This window comes from Dama dama, chromosome 18, assembly GCF_033118175.1.
Source record: "Dama dama isolate Ldn47 chromosome 18, ASM3311817v1, whole genome shotgun sequence".
In the NCBI taxonomy this organism is placed as follows: domain Eukaryota; kingdom Metazoa; phylum Chordata; class Mammalia; order Artiodactyla; family Cervidae; genus Dama; species Dama dama.
The window spans coordinates 9,778,133-9,797,417 of record NC_083698.1 but is presented as its reverse complement, the minus strand read 5'-3'; the positions used below and the strand labels follow the sequence as shown (position 1 = coordinate 9,797,417).

General features: G+C 40.4%; 1 long non-coding RNA gene across 1 annotated transcript in view; it reads left to right on the top strand.

Annotated features, from left to right (window-relative positions):
- LOC133072062 (uncharacterized) overlaps positions 1-19,285 on the top strand; it is a 65,545-nt gene that overhangs the window by 10,776 nt on the left and 35,484 nt on the right. The window contains exon 2 of the long non-coding RNA XR_009696616.1: positions 4,795-4,893. This is a non-coding gene — a long non-coding RNA (uncharacterized LOC133072062). The remainder of the gene's footprint in view (positions 1-4,794; positions 4,894-19,285) is intronic.

The following is a 19,285-nucleotide window of genomic DNA, read 5'->3' as shown; positions in this document are numbered from 1 at the left end:
TGGGTTTCAGATTCTTTATCTAGAAAAGAATCTATGTATTCTAGAGAATACATACTTTTCCCTTAAAATTTGAGCTTTGTGCACCTTCACCTCTGAAGCAACATCTATGGATTTTCCTGTTCATTCCCAATCACCCAGCAAAGAACTGTTTTTATTTTATTACAGTTTTGACTTTTGTTGTTTAGTTACTAAGTTTTATCCAACTCCTTGTGACCTCACGTGTGTAGCCCGCCAGGCTCCTCTGTCCATGAGATTTCCCAGGCAAGAATACTAGAGTGGGTTGCCATTTCCTTCTCCAGGGGATCTTCCTGACCAGGGACCGAAGCTGTCTTCTGCATTGCAGGTAGATTCTCTACTGCTGAGCCGCCAGGGCAGCCCATTTACCTCTAAGTTTTTACTAAATGACCATGCTATTTTACTAGCTCCAAGTGGCTCAACTAAAACCCAACATAAAGCATTTCAATAATTTATTTATATTGTTTCCACTTATAGATCCATCAACCGAACTATAATTAGAACTACTATTCTCTGTAATATTAAAATATTAAGTCATATCAGTTTTCCCTAAATCATAACATGAATTTATAATTTAAAAGTGAAATTGTACGTATCCTAGTCAAGTTGTGAAATTCCCTCCTCTTTTTCTTAAAAAAAAAAAAGGTGGGGGTTGGTGGAGGCTGCTGCTGCTGCTAAGTCGCTTCAATTGTGTCTGACTCTATGCAGTCCCATAGACAGCAGCCCACCAGGCTCCACCATCCCTGGGATTCTCCAGGCAAGAACACTGGAGTGGGTTGCCCTTTCCTTCTCCAATGCATGAATGTGAAAAGTGAAAGTGAAGTCGCTTAGTCATGTCTGATTCTTATTGACCCTGTGGACTGCAGCCCACCAGGCTCCTTCGTCCATGGGATTTTCTAGGCAAGAGTACTGGAGGAGGGTTAACTATAAACGACATTTGTTGCCTCATGAATTAGAAGAGCAGTAACCAGATATATTATGTTCCTGGAAAGGCAAAAAATAAATTCCAGATGAGAATTGAAGACCCTCTCCATCTTTCCTAAGACTTGTCGGGTTCTTTCCTTCTTAGAGCTTGGGTGTCTCCCTGGTTGCTGATTAGCATATAACAGTAGAGCTCAGGCTTCCAGGAAACCCCCCTAGGGTGTGGGCAGGAGCCTTGAGATAGGAGTTCCCTACAGCTTGGGCCCAAATCCTTGCATTATCAGAACCCTCCAGCCAGTGTAAGGACACGCAGAAAGCAGCCCACAAATTTACTGACCACAAGCTACGCCCAGCTCTGGACTAACAGCCTCTCCACCCCTGACCCCAGAGTTACATTGGTGAGAACAAAAAGAGGGGCATCTTAGCTTTGAAGGTGAAGCTATGCTAAAATGGAAAAGAAGTTAAGTGTGTCCTTGGTGGTGTTTTTCTTTGAGTGTAATTGTAGCTCATCGGGGAAGGGTGCTACAGATGCTTGTTGCTCTCCTCCCAGCCTTTCTTTCTTGGCTAGGTTCAGGCTTCCCCATCTCGCTCAGCCACCTGTCCTGCTTGAGTGATCATCCTGTCTTCAGCCGCACCCTACCTGCAGGGTCAAAGTGATTTTCCTAAAACTCCGAATTCAATTGGAATTTTTCCTGTAGAAAGTCCTTACTGGATCCTGATCATCCTCAGAATACAAAGGTCTTTACCATTCCCTACTCAGTATCCTCCATAATCCTGACCTTCCTACTTATCTTGCCTCACCCCTCACTCTTCTTCCCCTTGCATAATCATCTCTAGCAATGCTGAACTTTTCATGTCTCTGAACACAGAGTACAACTTCAAACCTCTAGAGTGCCCTTCTCTCAGACTCTTACCCTCTTGTCCACTTGATTAATTTACATTCAACCCATCTGATAGATGGATGGATAGAACTTTTAATGCAGTCTTCAAAACCTAATTCATAAAAAGTTAACAGGAAAAATGGTATTTTGACATCATTTGTAGTTGCAAACATTTTTATTACTAGTAACATTCAAGTTTTTCTTTTTTATCAGTCACTTATATTTCTTATTTGAATGATTTAATTCTTTTATCTTTTTCTGTTTTTACAGTGTTTTTTAGAAGCAGTGCATAAGATATTTTGCTATAAGGAAGACCCATTTGCTTGTCATATTTAGGGGCAAAACTTTTCTTCCAGTATATTGCTCATCTTTTAGTATCCTGTTTCAGTAGACAGTTTTACATCATTGTGAAAATTTTATCTGAAGTTAAATTCAAAGTTCTATTGTTGATGTTGGCTGCTTTGAAGTCTTGATAGTAGCCATAATTAAGAATTATAGTCTAATTTTAAATTTCTAAATGTAAAAATACACTAAATTTTAAAAATACACTGTACTTAACAAAACAGTAACAAACTTGTTAGTCACAGCCCCCAACATAGAGCAGGTGTTCAGTAAATCATTTCTGAGTGGAATGGTACACAGAAAGTTAGGATCTAAGTGGTAAAGTTAGAACCTTTCTATTTTCCTTTAAATTCCATATTCCTTCTGACTTCCATGGTTTCAGAGGTGTCAGATGCCAGATGCTAAAAAGGCATCTAAGAAAGTACCACTTCCCCCCAGTACTTAGTCTCTCTCAGAAGATACCAGTTCCACAGACCTGAGAAAACCAACCAAACCCTAAATCTCCTTCGTTCCAGAAGAAAAGGGAAGAACTATTCCAAACCTTACCTGGGATGGTCAGTCAAATGATGTAGTCACTTCACTTGTTCTTTTGATTGACCCTGGGTCCAGAAGTTGTAAAGCCATTACCTGCTAGCATCTGTCCCCAGATCTGCTGTGATAGATAGTTCCAGCCCCTGGAGCATTCATGTGGTTAGTCTTGGGCTAACTTGGCCAGAATTTTGAGGGTCATTTCTGTCCGAAACATTAGCAGGACCTTGGTCCTACTTTAGGTCATGACTGGTGTCCAGACCAGGGTAGAAGAAAGATTCAGTTCTGGCCTCTGGCATTAGTTTTTCTCACATGATAGAATCCTTGAATTCCTGAACTGTATTTTCCCAATGCCTTTCATATAATGTGAGAAATTATATAACTTTAAGATTTAAAATATTCACAAATCATTCTTAACAATAGAGAGAAACCTTTAGATTCCATTTTAAAGATAACATAAAATCATACTGCTTATGCAGTGGCCAGATATGTATTAAGTGCTTCTCTGAGCTAGACACTGAGAATAGAGTTGATATGGAAATACTTAGAGCATAGATACTTATAGCAAGTAACAGTAAGTATTAAAGATTAAATTAAAACAGTGATTGAGAGAGTTGCATTGAAGACTATACACTACCCTGTGTAAAATAGATAGCTAATGGGAAGTTGATGTATAGCACAGGCAGCTCAGGTCGGTGCTCTGTGATGGCCTAGAAGGTGGGATGGGGTGGGGCAGGAGGGAAGTTCCAGAGGGATGGGTGTATGTCTACTTAGGGTTGATTCATGTTGCTGTATGGCAGAAACCAACACAACATTGTAAAGCGATTATCCTCCAATTTAGCTTTTTAAAAAAGAATTAAAACACTGGAAACTTTTAAAGGAGAATACACCACAGCCTTTGACTGTGTGGATCTACAGCAAAGCCTTTGACTGTGTGGATCACAACAAACTGTGGAAAATTCTGAAAGAGATGGGAATACCAGACCACCTGACCTGCCTCCTGAGAAATCTGTCTGCAGGTCAGGAAGTAACAGTTAGAACTGGACTGGCTCCAAATCAGGAAAGGCTGTATATTGTATACACCAAGGCTGTATATTGTCACCCTACTTATTTAACTTATATGCTGAGTACAACATGAGAAACACTGGGCTGGATGAAGCACAAGCTGGAATCAAGATTGCCGGGAGAAATATCAATAACCTCAGATATGCAGATGACACCACCCTTATGGCAGAAAGTGAAGAGGAACTAAACAGCCTCTTGATGAAAGTGAAAGAGGAGAGTGGAAAAGTTGGCCTAAAACTCAACATTCAGAAAACTAAGATCATGGCATCCAGTCCCATCACTTCATGGGAAATAGATGGGGAAACTATGGAAACAGTGACAGACTTTATTTGGGGGGGGCTTCAAAATCACTGCAGATGGTGACTGCAGCCATAAAATTAAAAGACGCTTTCTCCTTGGAAGAAAAGCTATGACCAAACTAGACAGCATGTTTAAAAACAGAGACATTACTTTGCTAACAAAGGTCCATCTAGTCAAAGCTCTGGTTTTTTTCAGCACTCATGTATGGATGTGAGAGTTGGACTATAAAGAAAGCTGAGTGCCGAAGAATTGATGCCTTGAACTGCGATATTGGAGAAGACTCTTGAGAGTCCTTTGGACTGCAAGGAGATCCAACCAGTCCAACTGGTTCCTTTCCTTTAGTTCCTTTCCAACTAAAGGAAATTAGTCCTGAATATTTATTGGAAAGACTGATGCTAAAGCTGATGCTCCAATACTTTGGTCACCTGATGCAAAGAACTGACTCATTGGAAAAGACCCTGATGCTGGGAAAGATTGAAAGCAGGAGGAGAAGGGGATGACAGAGGATGAGATGGTTGGATGGACATGAGTTTGAGTAAGCTCTGGGAGTTGGTGATGGACAGGGAAGCCTGGTGTGCTGCAGTCCATGGGGGTTGCAAAGAGACACAACTGAACAACTAAAATGGATAAATGAATGACACTTTTAAAGTGTGATCGCTCACCTCAGTTAACAGCTGCTGTTATTTTGGTTGTTCCAAATCTAAAACCTTATTCTCTTGACTCCTTTCTCTCTTTCTTTCAGATGTCCAATTCATCACCAAATCCTGTCACATCTAAATTTCAAAGATATCTATGATTCTGTGACCTCTCTCCAGCTCCACCGTTATCTGCCTGGTGCAAGGTAAAGAATCCCTTTTAACTACTGAATACTCAACCTGATCCTCCTGCTCTGCCTTTGTCTCCTACAATCTGCTCTTAACCCAGTAATCAAGGTGATGTCACTTCTCTACCCCAACCCCTCCAATGGCTTTCCATGTTACTCAAGGTAATAGTCTTTGCTACAGCCTGCCGTGACCTCCCCTCAACTGTCTCTCTAGCCTTTTTCACTCCCATTCTCTGCTTTTTGAAGAACCAGTAAGACCTCAGTTCTTCACTATACTACTATACACTATACACTACTTACTAGAGTATAAAGTTAGTCTTTCAACTGAGACTAGCCATGTAACATAGAATTGCATATCACAACAGGGAGCACATATCAACTGAAACTAGCACTCCTGGTGTAGGTGGATAAGTGAAGTTGTAGCTTGTGTTGTCCAGAAGTGTTGAGGAATACTTTCGTGTACATCCTGCCCAATCAAACCTTATGGTGACCTTTGGAGCTTGACAGGAAGAACTCATCAAAATATATGACAGATTTTAATGTTATTTTTTTGACAATATCATCTCCTTAAATATATATATATATATGTATATGTTTCTTCAAAACCAAAGACAAAAGTGGAGATTGTTGTGATGATATAATGACCTTAAAAATTAGTTAACAAGAAGCTCACCATTGAAAACATTTACATTAGCAACTAATTGTGTGGTCTATAATAAGTTCATCTACAAGACAGCTTTATATGTTCTTTTTTAGCAAGAGAAGGGAAGGAAAGAAACTATTAAAAAAAAAAGATATGTTTCTTTTATCTCTTGATTTCCAAGAAAATTAATGGCAAATCCATTTCCCAGATGACGTAAGCGACTCATCCCAAATTCCTGGTAATATCCTTTCCTCAATTTCCACTGGGTAGCCCAGGTTCTGTTCTAACGTTAACTGTACTGTTTTATACCATAGTACACCTTGTAAACTACCGTAGATCTTTTGGGGGTTTGTTTTTTTTCTTGTTTGTTTTGTTTGATTGTTTTTTAAAGTCTTCACTGAATTTGTTACAATATTGCTTCTGTTGTTTATGTTCTAGTTTTTGGCTGCTAGGCTTACCATCTTAGCTCCCCCAGCAGGAATCAAACCTGTCCCCCTTGCATTGGAAGGTGAAGTCTTAACGACTGGACTGCCAGGGAAGTTCCTACCATAGATTTTTTCGAAAGTGGGCAGGAAAATGCACCTCCTTGATATTTTAAAACTTCACTGTGCATCATATTTTTAAAAGTCCTTTACCAAAACTGTCATTTCTGAATTTCAGAATCAGTCCAAGATTTCCTCTTTTCTATTCATATTCTTGGAGTCTAACCTTTGCCTGCAGGTTTGAGACTTCCCTGGTGGCTGAAATAGTAAAGAATATGCCCTTGGAGAAGGGCATGCAGCCCTCTCCAGTGTTCTTGCCTGGAGACTTCCACAGACAGAGAAGCCTGGCAAGCGATAGTCCTGTGTGCTGTGTATGCTTAGTTGCTCAGTCATGTCCCACTCTTTGAGACCCTGTGGACTGTAGCCTGCCAGGCTCCTCTGTCCATGGGGATTCTCCAAGCAAGAATACTGGAGTGCATTGCCATGTACTCCTCCAAGGGATCTTCCCAACCCAGAGATTCAACCTGAGTCTCTCACATTGTAGTCATATTCTTTACCATCTGAGCCACCAGGGAAGCTCAAGAATACTGGAGTGGGTATCCTTTCCCTTCTGCAGGGGATCTTCCCAACCCAGGAATCAAACTGGGGTCTCCTGCATTGCAGGCTTATTCTTTACCAGATGAGCTACCAGGGAAGCCCAGCTCTAGTCCATGGGGTGGCAAGGAGTCAAAGATGACTGAACAGGTAACACTTTGGGTTATTGGATTGCTAGGGTTTGTTCTATTAATACTTACTTTACTTTTCATTTATTTTTGAGATATAATTTACATATAACTTTGGGCAAGTTAAAGTGTACATACAACCTGTTGATTTGATACATCTGTGTCTCTTTTGCTGTTACACATACAGGGTCATCATTAGCATCTTTCTAAATTCCACATATATGCTTTAGTATACTGTATTGGTGTTTTTCTTTCTGACTTACTTAACTCTGTATAGTAGGCTCCAGGTTCATTCACCTCATTAGAACTGATTCAAATGCATTCTTTTTAATAGCTGAGTAATATTCCATTGTGTATATGTACCACAGCTTTCTTATCCATTCATCTGCCAGTGGACATCTAGGTTGCTTCCATATCCTGGCTATTGTAAACAGTGCTGTGATGAACATTGGGGTACACGTGTCTCTTTCAATTCTGGTTTCCTCAGTGTGTATGCCCACCACACCAGGTCGGGTGGGATTGCTGCATTGTATGGCAGTTCTATTTCCAGTTTTTAAAGGAATCTCCACACTGTTCTCCATAGTGGCTGTACTAGTTTGCATTTCCACCAACAGTGTAAGAGGATTCCTTTTTCTCTGCACCCTCTGCAGCATTTATTGTTTGTAGACTTTTTGCTAGCAGCCATTCTAACTGGAGTGAGATGGTACCTCATTGTGGTTTTGATTTGCATTTCTCTGAAAATGAGTGATGTTGAGCATCTTTTCATGTGTTTGTTAGCCATCTGTATGTCTTCTTTGGAAAAATGTTTGTTTAGTTCTTTTGCTCATTTTCCAATTGGGTCATTTATTTTTCTGGAATTGAGCTGCAAGAGTTGCTTGTATATTTTTGAGATTAACTCCTTGTCAATTGCTTTGTAGTAGAACCTAAAGTCAGGCAGGTTGATTCCTCCAGTTCCATTCTTCTTTCTAAAGATTGCTTTGGCTATTCAAGGTTTTTTTGTATTTTCATACAAATTATGAAATTATTTGTTCTAGTTCTCTGAAAAATACTGTTGGTAGTTTAATAGGGATTGCATTGAATCTATAGATTCCTTTGGGTAGTATACCCATTTTCAGTATGTTGATTCTTCTGATCCATGAACACGGTATATTTCCCCAACTATTTGTGTCATCATTGATTTCTTTTATCTGTGTTTTATAGTTTTCTATATATAGGTCTTTTGTTTCTTTAAGTAGACTAATTTCTAAGTATTTTATTCTTTTCATTGCAATGGTGAATGGAATTGTTTCCTTAATTTCTCTTTTTGTTTTCTCATTGTTAGTGTATAGCAATGCAAGGGATTTCTGTGTGTTAATTTTATAATCTGCAACTTTACTATATTCATTGATTAGCTCTAGTAATTTTCTGGTGGAGTCTTTAGGGTTTTCTATGTAGAGGATCATGTCATCTGCAAACACTGAGAGCTTTACTTCTTCTTTTCCCATCTGGATTCCTTTTCTTTTTCTTCTCTGATTGCTGTGGCTAGAACTTCCAAAACTATGTTGAATAGTAGTGGTGAGAGTGGGCATCCTTGTCTTGTTCCTGTCTTTAGGGGAAATGCTTTCAATTTTTCACCATTGAGGATAATGTTTGTTATGGGTTTATCATATATGGCTTTTATTACGTTGAGGTACATTCCTTCTATGCCTGCTTTCTGGAGGGTTTTTTTTATCATAAATGGATGTTGAATTTTGTCAAAGGCTTTCTCTGCATCTATTGAGATAATCACATGGTTTTATCTTTCAGTTTGTTAATGTGGTGTATCACATTGATTGATTTGCAAATATTGAAGAATCCTTGCATCCTTGGGATAAAGCCCACTTGGTCATGATATATGATCTTTTTAATATGTTGGATTCTGTTCGCTAGAATTTTGTTAAGGATTTTTGCATCTATGTTCATCAGTGACATTGGCCTGTAGTTTTCTTTTTTTGTGGCATCTTTGTCTGGTTTTGGTACGAGGGTATTGGTGGCCTCATAGAATGAGTTTGGAAATTTACCTTCCTCTGCAATTTTCTGGAAGAGTTTGAGTAGGATAGGTGTAAGCTCTTCTCTAAATTTTTGGTAGAATTCAGCTGTGAAGCCATCTGGTCCTGGGCTTTGTTTGTTGGAGGATTTCTGATTACAGTTTCAATTTCTGTGCTTGTGATGGGTCTGTTAAGAGTTTCTATTTCTTCCTGGTTCCGTTTTGGAAAGTTATACTTTTCTAAGAATTTGTCCATTTCTTCCAAGTTGTCCATTTTATTGGCATATAGTTGCTGATAGTAGTCTCTTATGATCCTTTGCATTTCTGTGTTGTCTGTTGTGATATCTCCACTTTCATTTCTCATTTTGTTGATTTGATTCTTCTCCCTTTTTTTCTTGATGAGTCTGGCTAATGATTTGTCTATTTATCTTCTCAAAGAACCAGCTTTTAGCTTTGTTGATTTTGGCTACAGTCTGCTTTGTTTCTTTTTCATTTATTTCTGCCCTAATTTTCGTGATTTCTTTCCTTCTACTAACCCTGGGGTGCTTCATTTCTTCTTTTTCTAGTTGCCTTAGGTGTCAGTGAGTTCAATTCAGTCGCTCAGTCATGTCCAACTCTTTGCCCACCCATGAATTGCAGCACGACAGGCCTCCCTGTCCATCACTAACTCCCGAAGTTTACTCAAACTCATGTCCGTTGAGTCGGTGATGCCATCCAGCCATCTCATCCTCTGTCGTCCCCTTCTTCTCCTGCCCCCAATCCCTCCCAGCATCAGGGTCTTTTCCAATGAGTCAGCTCTTCACGTGAGGTGGCCAAAGTATTGAAGTTTGAGCTTCAGCATCAGTCCTTCCAATGAACGTCCAGGACTTATCTCCTTTAGGATGGACTAGTTGGATCTCCTTGCAGTCCAAGGGACTCTCAAGAGTATTCTCCAACACCACAGTTCAAAAGCATCAATTATTTGGTGCTCAGCTTTCTTCACAGTCCAACTCTCACATCCATACATGACCACTGGAAAAACCATAGCCTTGACCAGACGGACCTTTGTTAGCAAAGTAATGTCTCTGCTTTTGAATATGCTATCTAGGTTGGTCATAACTTTCCTTCCAAGGAGCAAGCATCTTTTAATTTCATGGCTGCAGTCACCATCTGCAGTGATTTTGGAGCCCAAAAAAATAAAGTCTGACACTGTTTCCAACTGTCTCCCCATCTATTTCCCATGAGGTGATGGCACCAGATGCCATGATCTTAGTTTTCTGAATGTTGAGCTTTAAGCCAACTTTTTCACTCTCCTCTTTCACTTTCATCAAGAGGCTGTTTAGTTCCTCTTCACTTTCTGCCATAAGGGTGGTGTCATCTGCATATCTGAGGTTATTGATATTTCTCCCAGCAATCTCGACTCCAGCTGTGCTTCTTCCACACCGGCGTTTCTCATGATGTACTCTGCATAGAAGTTAAATAAGCAGGGTGACAATATACAGCCTTGACGTACTCCTTTTCCTATTTGGAACCAGTCTGTTGTTCCATGTCCAGTTCTAACTGTTGCTTCCTGACCTGCATACAGGTTTCTCAAGAGGCAGGTCAGGTGGTCTGGTATTCCCATCTCCTTCAGAATTTTCCCCAGTTTATTGTGATCCACACAGTTGAAGTCTTTGGCATAGTCAATAAAGCAGAAATAGATGTTTTTCTGGACCTCTCTTGCTTTCTTGATGATCCAGAGGATACTGGCAATTTACTGGTTCCTCTGCCTTTTCTAAAACCAGCTTGAACCAGCTTTAGATGAAGAGTTAGGTTATTTATTTGATTTTTCTCCTGTTTATTGAGGTAGGCTTGTATTTCTATGAACCTTCCCCTTAGCACTGCTTTTACTGAATCCCATAGGTTTTGGGTTGTTGTGTTTTCATTTTCATTCATTTCTATGCATAGTTTGATTTATTTTTTTATTTCTTCTGTGATATGTTGGTTATTCATAAGTGTGTTGTTTAGCCTCCATATGTTTGTATTTTTAATAGTTTTTTTCCTGTAATTGACACATAATCTTGCTGCACTTTGATCAGAAAAGATGCTTGAGATGATTTCAATTTTTTTAAATTTACCAAGGCTAGATTTATTGCCTAGGATGTGCTTTATCCTGGAGAAGGTTCCATGTGCACTTGAGAAAAAGGTGAAATTCATTGTTTTAGGGCGAAATGTCCTATAGATATCAATTAGGTCTAACTAGTCCATTGTTTTATTAACTATACCAAAGCCTTTGACTGTGTGGATCACAATAAACTGGGGAAAATTCTGAAGGAGATGGGAATACCAGACCACCTGACCTGCCTCTTGAGAAACCTGTATGCAGGTCAGGAAGCAACAGTTAGAACTGGACATGGAACAACAGACTGGTTCCAAATAGGAAAAGGAGTACGTCAAGGCTGTATATTGTCACCCTGCTTATTTAACTTCTATGCAGAGTACATCATGAGAAACGCCGGTGTGGAAGAAGCACAGCTGGAATCGAGATTGCCGGGAGAAATATCAATAACCTCAGATATGCAGATGACACCACCCTTATGGCAGAAAGTGAAGAGGAACTAAACAGCCTCTTGATGAAAGTGAAAGAGGAGAGTGAAAAAGTTGGCTTAAAGCTCAACATTCAGAAAACTAAGATCATGGCATCTGGTGCCATCACCTCATGGGAAATAGATGGGGAAACAGTGGAAACAGTGTCAGACTTTATTTTGGGGGGCTTCAAAGTCACTGCAGATGATGACTGCAGCCTTGAAATTAAAAGACACTTACTCCTTGGAAGGAAAGTTATGACCAACCTAGATAGCATATTTAAAAGCAGAGACATTACTTTGCTAACAAAGATCTGTCTAGTCAAGGCTGTAGTTTTTCCAGTAGTCATGTATGGATGTGAGAGTTGGACTGTGAAGAAAGCTGAGTGCTGAAGAATTGATGCTTTTGAACTGTGGTGTTGGAGAATACTCTTGAGAGTCCCTTGGACTGCAAGGAGATCCAACCAGTCCATCCTAAAGGAGATCAGTCCTGGGTGTTCATTGGAAGGACTGATGCTGAAGCTGAAACTCCAATACTTTGGCCACCTCATGTGAAGAGTTGACTCATTGAAAAAGACCCTGATGCTGGGAGGGATTGGGGACAGGAGAAGAAGGGGATGACAGAGGATAAGATGTCTGGATGGCATCACCAACCCGATGGACATGAGTTTGAGTAAACTTCGGGAGTTAGTGATGGACAGGGAGGCCTGGCATGCTGTGATTCATGGGGTCACAACGAGTCAGACACAACTGAGCGTCTGAACTGAACTGAGTCCATTTTATGATTTAAAATTTGTGTTTCCTTGCTAATTTTCTGTTTAGTTGATCTATCCATAGGTGTGAGTGGGGTATTAAAGTCTCCCACTATTCTTGTGTTACTGTTAATTTTCCCTTTCATACTTGTTAGCATTTGTCTTACATATTACAGTGCTCCTATGTTGGGTGGATATATATTTATATCTTCTTTTTGGATTGATCCTTTGATCATTATGTAGTGTCCTTCTTTGTCTCTTTTCATGGCCTTTATTTCAAAGTCTATTTTATCTGATATGAGTATTGTGACTCCTGCTTTCTTTTGGTCTCCATTTGCATGAAATATCTTTTTCCAGCCCTTCACTTTCAGTCTGTATGTGTCCCTAGGTTTGAGGTGAGTCTCTTGCAGACAGCATATATAGGGGTTTTGTTTTTGTATCCATTTAGCCAGTCTTTGTCTTTTGGATGGGGCATTCACCCCATTTACATTTAAGGTAATTGTTGATAAGTATGATCCCATTGCCATTTACTTTGTTGTTTTGGGTTCGAGTTTGTAAACCCTTTCTGTGTTTCCTGTCTAGAGAAGATCCTTTAGCATTTATTGAAGAGCTGGTTTGGTGGTGCTGAATTCTCTCAGCTTTTGCTTGTCTGTAAAGCTTTTGATTTCTCCTTCATATTTGAATGAGATCCTTGCTGGGTACAGTAATCTGGGTTGTAGGTTTTTCTCTTTCATTACTTTAAGTATATCCTGCCCTTCTGGCCTGAAGAGTTTCAATTGAAAGATCAGCTGTTATCCTATGGGAATTCCCTTGTGAGTTATTTGTTGTTTTTCCCTTCCTGCTTTTAGTATTTGTTCTTTGTGTTTGATCTCTGTTAATTTGATTAATATGTGTCTTAGGGTGTTTTGCCTTGGGTTTATCCTTGGACTTGGGTGGCTACTTCCTTCCCCATTTTATGGAAGTTTTCAATTATTATCTCCTCAAGTGTTTTTTCATGGCCTTTCTTTTTGTCTTCTTCTTCTGGGACTCCTATGAATCAAATGTTGGGGGTTTACCATTATCCCAAAGGTCTCTGTGGTTGTCCTCATTTCTTTTAATTCTTTTTCTTTTTTCTTCTCTGCTTCATTTATTTCCACCATTCTGTCTTCCACCTCACTTATCATATCTTCTGCCTCAGTTATTCTACTGATGGTTCCCTCCAGAGTGCTTTTGATCTCAGTTACTGCATTACTCATTACTGATTGACTCTTTTTTATTTCTTTTAGGTCCTTGTTAAACTTTTCTTGCATGTTCTCAGTCCTTGTCTCCAGACTATTTATCTGTAACTCCATTTGTTTTTTCAAGATTTTGGATCATTTTTACTATCATTATTCTGAATTCTTTTTCAGGTAGACTCCCTGTCTCCTCCTCTTTTGGTTTGGTGTGCTTTTATCATGTTCCTTTAACTGCTGAGTATTTCTCTGCCTTTTCATCTTGTTTAGGCTGCTGTGTTTGGGGTGACCTTTCTGTATGCTGGAAGTTTGTGGTTCCTCTTTATTGTGGAGGTTCCTCCCTGTGGGTGGCATTGGACGAGTGGCTTGTCAAGGTTTCCTGGTTAAGGAATCTTGAGTTCGTGTTCTGATAGGTGGAGCTGGATCCCTTCTCTCTGGAGTGCAGTGAAGTGTCCAGTAGTGAGTTTTGAGGTGTCTATGGGTTTGGTGTGACTTTTGTGCTCAGGGTTATGTTCCTGCGTTGTTGGAGAATTAGCTTGGTATATCTTGCTCTGAAACTTGTTGGCTCTAGGGTGGAGCTTGTTTTCAGTGTAGGTATGGAGGCTTTTGGATGAGCTCTTGTTGATTAATGTTCCCTGGAGTCAGGAGTTTTCTGGTGTTCTCAAGTTTTGGATTTAAGCCTCCTGCCTCTGGCTTTCAGTCTTATTCTGACAGTAGCCTCAAGACTTCTCCATCCATACAGCACTGGTGATAAAACATCTAGGTTAATGATGAAAAGATTCTCCATAGTAAGGGACACCCAGAGAGGTTCACAGGGTTACATGGAGGAGGGAGATAGAGGTGACCAGGAGGAGAAGAGGGGGAATCAAAAGGGGAGAGAGCAATCTAGCCAGTAATCAATTCCCTATTTGTTCTCCACAGTCTGGAACACTCAGAGAGGTTCATGGAGTTCCATAGAGAAGAGAAGAGGGAGGAAGGGGATAGAGGTGACCAGGAGGAGAAGAGAGGGAGTCAAAAGGAGAGAGACCAATCTAGCCAGTGATCAGTTCCCTAAGTGTTCTCCACAGCCTGGGACACCCAAAGAGATTCACAAGGTTAAGTAGAGAAGAGAAGGGGAGGGGAAGAGATAGAGCTGACCTGGGGGAGAAAAAGGAGAGTCAAAAGGAGAGAGAGCAATCAAGCCAGTAATCACACTCCTAAGTGAAAATGGGTGCTGAAGATTGGATTCTTAAAGGTGCAAAACAGATAACAAATACCAAAAAGCAAAGATTAAAAATCTAGAGTAGAGGTTACACTCTCAAAATTATAATATTAAAGAAACAAAACAAAGTTGTAAAAGTTATTAAAAATATATATATGAAATGTGCTTTAAAAATAGGGTCTTTTTTTTTGCAAGGTAATAGTAGATTTTAAAGATGAAAATTAAAGGAGTAATAAAGAACTTAAAAATTCAAAAATTTTTAAAAATTTAAAAATGATATTAGTAAAATATATCTAGGAATTTCTCTGGAGCTGTTGAGGGCAGTGTGGGGTCAGGTCAGTTTCAGACAGTTCCTTGCTCCAGCTTATACTTCTCAAGGTCTATAGGTCCCTTCCAATGTAGTCAATGCTAACTATAGGGGTTTAATCTGTTGCACCTGTCACTTCCAAAGCAGTTCCGTCGTCTTTGTTTATTTTGGCTTCCTCTGTTTGCAAGTCTCTTCAGTGTCTACCTTCCACCCTGACACAAGGGGGTGAAGGTGGTCATTTATTTAGGCTGACTTGTTCATTTGTGCTGCGGGGAGGGAAGAACACTGTAAACAAATCTCACTGGTGTGTGTGGGGAGTGCGTGCAGTGTCTGGGCCACACTGGGTTTGCCCCCACTCACAGCGTGTGTGCTTTCCTGGTCTGCACTGCTCAGGCTCCAGGTTGCTCTGCAGGGGAACTGTCTAAACCAGGCCCTGGGTTGCACGCGCTTCCCAGGTCTCAGCCACTCAGGTTCAGGTTCTCAGGTACTCCACAAAGGCACAGACTCGGTGCCTGCATTTTGTGCCCTTCCCAGGTCTGAGCAGCTCAGGAGACCAGGTGCTTGGTGAGTGCACTCTCCCCAGGTGGGCAGTGCGTCTTATCACCTCCCCGGTCCCAGCCGCAGCGGTGTGCCGGTGTGCCCTGTGTCTCCTCTGGGGAGCTGATCTCTGACTGCGGCCCTCCTGGCAGAAGTCAACCGTCCAGGATGCCAGGAAGACTTGGTTAGCAACTGGGAGCCTGCTCGCAGTTTGGAAGAGGATGCCATATCTGGGGCCGAGTTTGCCCCTTGCCTTCCAGCTCTGGCTGTCACCCGCCTGTAATGGCAGGACTTCTTTCAGCCTTTTTTCTCAAGGCCAAATATTTCGTTGTATATATACCACATCTTCTTTATTCGTTTGTCCCTTGGCAGAAAGTTAGATTGTTCCCATATCTTGGCTATTGTGAATAATGCTGCAGTATACTTGGGAGTGTAGGTATCTACTCGGTGTCTTGTTCTCATTTCCTTTGGATGTATACCCAGAGAAGGGTCAGTTGGATCATATGGCAGTGGTATTTTAGTATTTTTGTGAAACCTCCACATTAGTTTTCCAAAGGGGTTGAACCAATTTTCACTCTCACCAACAGCAGACAGGGGTTCCATTTTCTCCACACCCTTGGTATCACTAGCTATCTCTTGTCTTTTGATGGTAGCCATTCTAACAGGTGTGAGTTGATATTTCATTGTACTTTTGATTTGTATTTCCTTAAATGTTAGTGATGTTGATCATCCTTTCATATACCTGTTGGCCATTTGGATGTCTTCTTTTTAAAAATGTCTATTCAAGTCTTCTGCCCATTTTTAGTTGGATTATTTGGTTTTTCCTGTAATTGAGTTGTATGATTTCTTTCTGTATTTTGGATATTCACCTCTCATCAGATATACGGGTTGCAAATATTTTTTCTCGTTCATAGTTTGCTTTTCATTTTGATTGCTTCTTTTGCTGTGCAGAAGGTCTTTAGTTTGAACTGATGCCACATGTTGATTTTTGCTTTTGTTGTTTGTGCTTTTGATGTCATATGCAAAAAAATTATTGCCAAAATGAATGTCAGGGAGCTTCTTCCCCATGTTTTCTTCTAGGAGTTTTATGGTATCAGGTCTTCTGTTTAAGTTTTAATTCATCTTGAGTTAATTTTTGTGAGTCGTATATCTCTCATTCTTCTTCATGTTCTTGGTTTTCCTTTTATTTATGTGTGTGTGCCAGGTCGCTTCAGTCATGTCTGACTCTTTGTGACCCCATGGACTGTAGCCTGCCAGTCTCCTCTGTCCTTGAGATTCTCCAGGCAAGAATACTGAAGTGGGTAGCCTTTCCCTTCTCTAGGGGATCTTCCCAACCCAGGGATCAAACTCCTATCTTTTGTGTCTCTTGCATTGGCAGGCAGTTTTTTAACCACTGGCACCCTGGGAAGCTCCTTTTGTTTATAGATTTTTCTTTTTAAATCAAAACTGTGTGTGTGTGTCTGTGTCTAGTGGGAGGAGGGAAAAAAGAACGAAGGAGAGGGAGAGAGGGACTGGTGGAATGGCTCTTTAAAGGGGTTTTCCAGTATTTACTTTATGAAAAAAATTTGAAGTTTTTCTTTAACTTTTAATGAAAGCCAAATGTTAGAAATAGTAATTAAAATGTTTACATTGAAGTAGATTGCTAGATCTGCAATGTAGCCAAGCCTGGCAGCTTTTGATAAATTCGAATGAGCCACACAGGCTGGCCTTTTTTCACTAAAATGCCACAGTGTCTGGAAAGCAAATCCTCCTCACACACTACCCTTGTTTCAGATAAACTGAGCAAACATAGCAAAATGCCTACCAACATAGCTAAATGCCCAAGAGAAACTGGAAATTGCTATCAGTGGGTGAGAGTGGCTTTGCAGAACGTGAAGATAAGGGTTTTGATGTAAGGTTTGATCTTTGGGCTTCTACCAAACTGCCCTTCATTCAAAGAAGCGTCACTCTGGGTCCTTAAGGTGACCATCATTATAGCTTGATCAGCCCAGATACCACTGACACATTTGAGAAAATAGAAATGAAGAGAAGGGAGACAGCTCTTCTGGCTCACTTTCCCTAAATGCCCTTATTTAAAAACCTCTCCCAGACCCCAGAAAAACACTTGTTTCACTCTTCCCTGAGTGAATAAATCTGCGGCCTGCAAAGTTGCCACAGATATCTGGCAGAATAGTTTTGGAACTTTCACATGATTCCCCCACACAGCAGTGCCTTCTAAATGAAAGAAAGAAATTGCCAGTGAATGCACTTTGATGACTGCCTCCCATATTTAAATCAGACCTTCTGATCAAGGAATAAATAATTCCACATGTCCCCAGAAATTGCAGTGTATTTAGAAATTATCATGCACAGAATGGTTCTCAACATTGGCTGCATGTAGAGATTGTCTGGGAGCTTTTAAAAACACTGAGGCCTGTGATCCACACCTAGAGCCCGAGGAAAGGATTGGACATCAGTGTTTATCAAAAGCGTTCATACACAGTCAAAGCATTCATACACAGTCCCTCCTGCTAATGCTAATGGACAGCCAGGTCAAGAGCCACTGGCTGTGGAAGAATGACTGATGTTTGGAAATTTGTGTTTTAATTATTATGGAATTTTGTATATTGTAGCCCACTAATGGAAGCATCTCACTTGGTCAAGGAACCTTCACTTTTGTGTGGTATGTCAGAGACCTGGAATTCTTGCTTTTTAAGTGATATTTGGATATGCATACCATTACAATGTCTGTGGAGTTTCTCAGATGGTAGCCACCTTCTTTAAAAGAAAGATATGTAATTTGGTTGCTTTAAAAACAATTCAGTAAGTCCAAATGTTAACATACAAATAGTTCTCAGGGCCATGGTTAACACTTTAAAAAATTCATCATTAGTTGCATGAAAAATAAAAGTAGCCAAGACTTGTTCCCATTAATGTTAGAGAGCTTTTTCTCTTGAAGAAACTCAAAAAGAAAACCACAGATTTTAATTTGGTTTGGGGGGGCAGAAGAGTGTGAGAGAGAGAGATTTGGTTCTTTAAAAAAAAAAAAACAGTGTCATCAATAGTCATACTTTCGTAAACATGGAAATAATGCAGCCTTACCCTGCTGACTCAGATGGTAAAGAATTCACTTGCAATGCATGAGATGCGAGTTCAATTCCTGGGTCTGGAAGATCCTCTGGAGGAGGAAATGACAACCCACCCCAGTATTCTTGCCTGGAGAATTCCATGGAGAGGAGCCTAGCGGGCTACAGTCCATGGGGCCGCAAAGAGTCAGACATGATTGAGCGACTAACGCGCACACACAAAATAAAGATAATGATACCTGCTCTGTAGAGATCATCTGTCCTCTGCAGGATTAGTGCTAAAATATGTAGCTACTTTTGTTTTTACAACTCTTGTAAAGAAAAGTAACCTGGCCTATGGCCTTTAGAAAGGTACTCCACAAAAATAATTAGTTGTTTCTTAAACACGTTTGTCTAAAATACTTACTCATCCTTTTTGAATCTGCCATGCAAGTCTATTAAATTTACAAATAACTGAAGTTAAACCAGATGAAAAGAAACAGAAAATCATGTAGACATAAAAATATGTGGTGGGAAATTCTTAATAAGACATGAGCTCTGATGAAATTCAGTTTAGCAGCAGAGCTTGAAAGCCAACAAAAAAGAAGTAGATTCTTGGACTCTCTTTTCTCTTCCCAGCTGTCCCACTTGGCTGTGACATAAGAGTAGGCACAGGCAGTTACCACAACCAACAAGCAGACTAGAGTTTCACCTTGGATCTAGAAGAACCACATGAGGGAGGTACCAAAAGCTTCAGTCCAAGGAGTGGCTGAGGGCTGAGAGCTGAGAAGAATGACTATGATGATGAGAGAGACAAAGGAGGAGGAGAGGAAGAGGAAAGTAGGGAACTCACGGAGGCAGCCATAGGCACCTTGCTCGTTCTGAATGCCTGTTTCACAGACTTGTCGTGGCAAAGTAAAACATAGAAACCCAAAACCACACGAAATCATAGCTTAACGAATT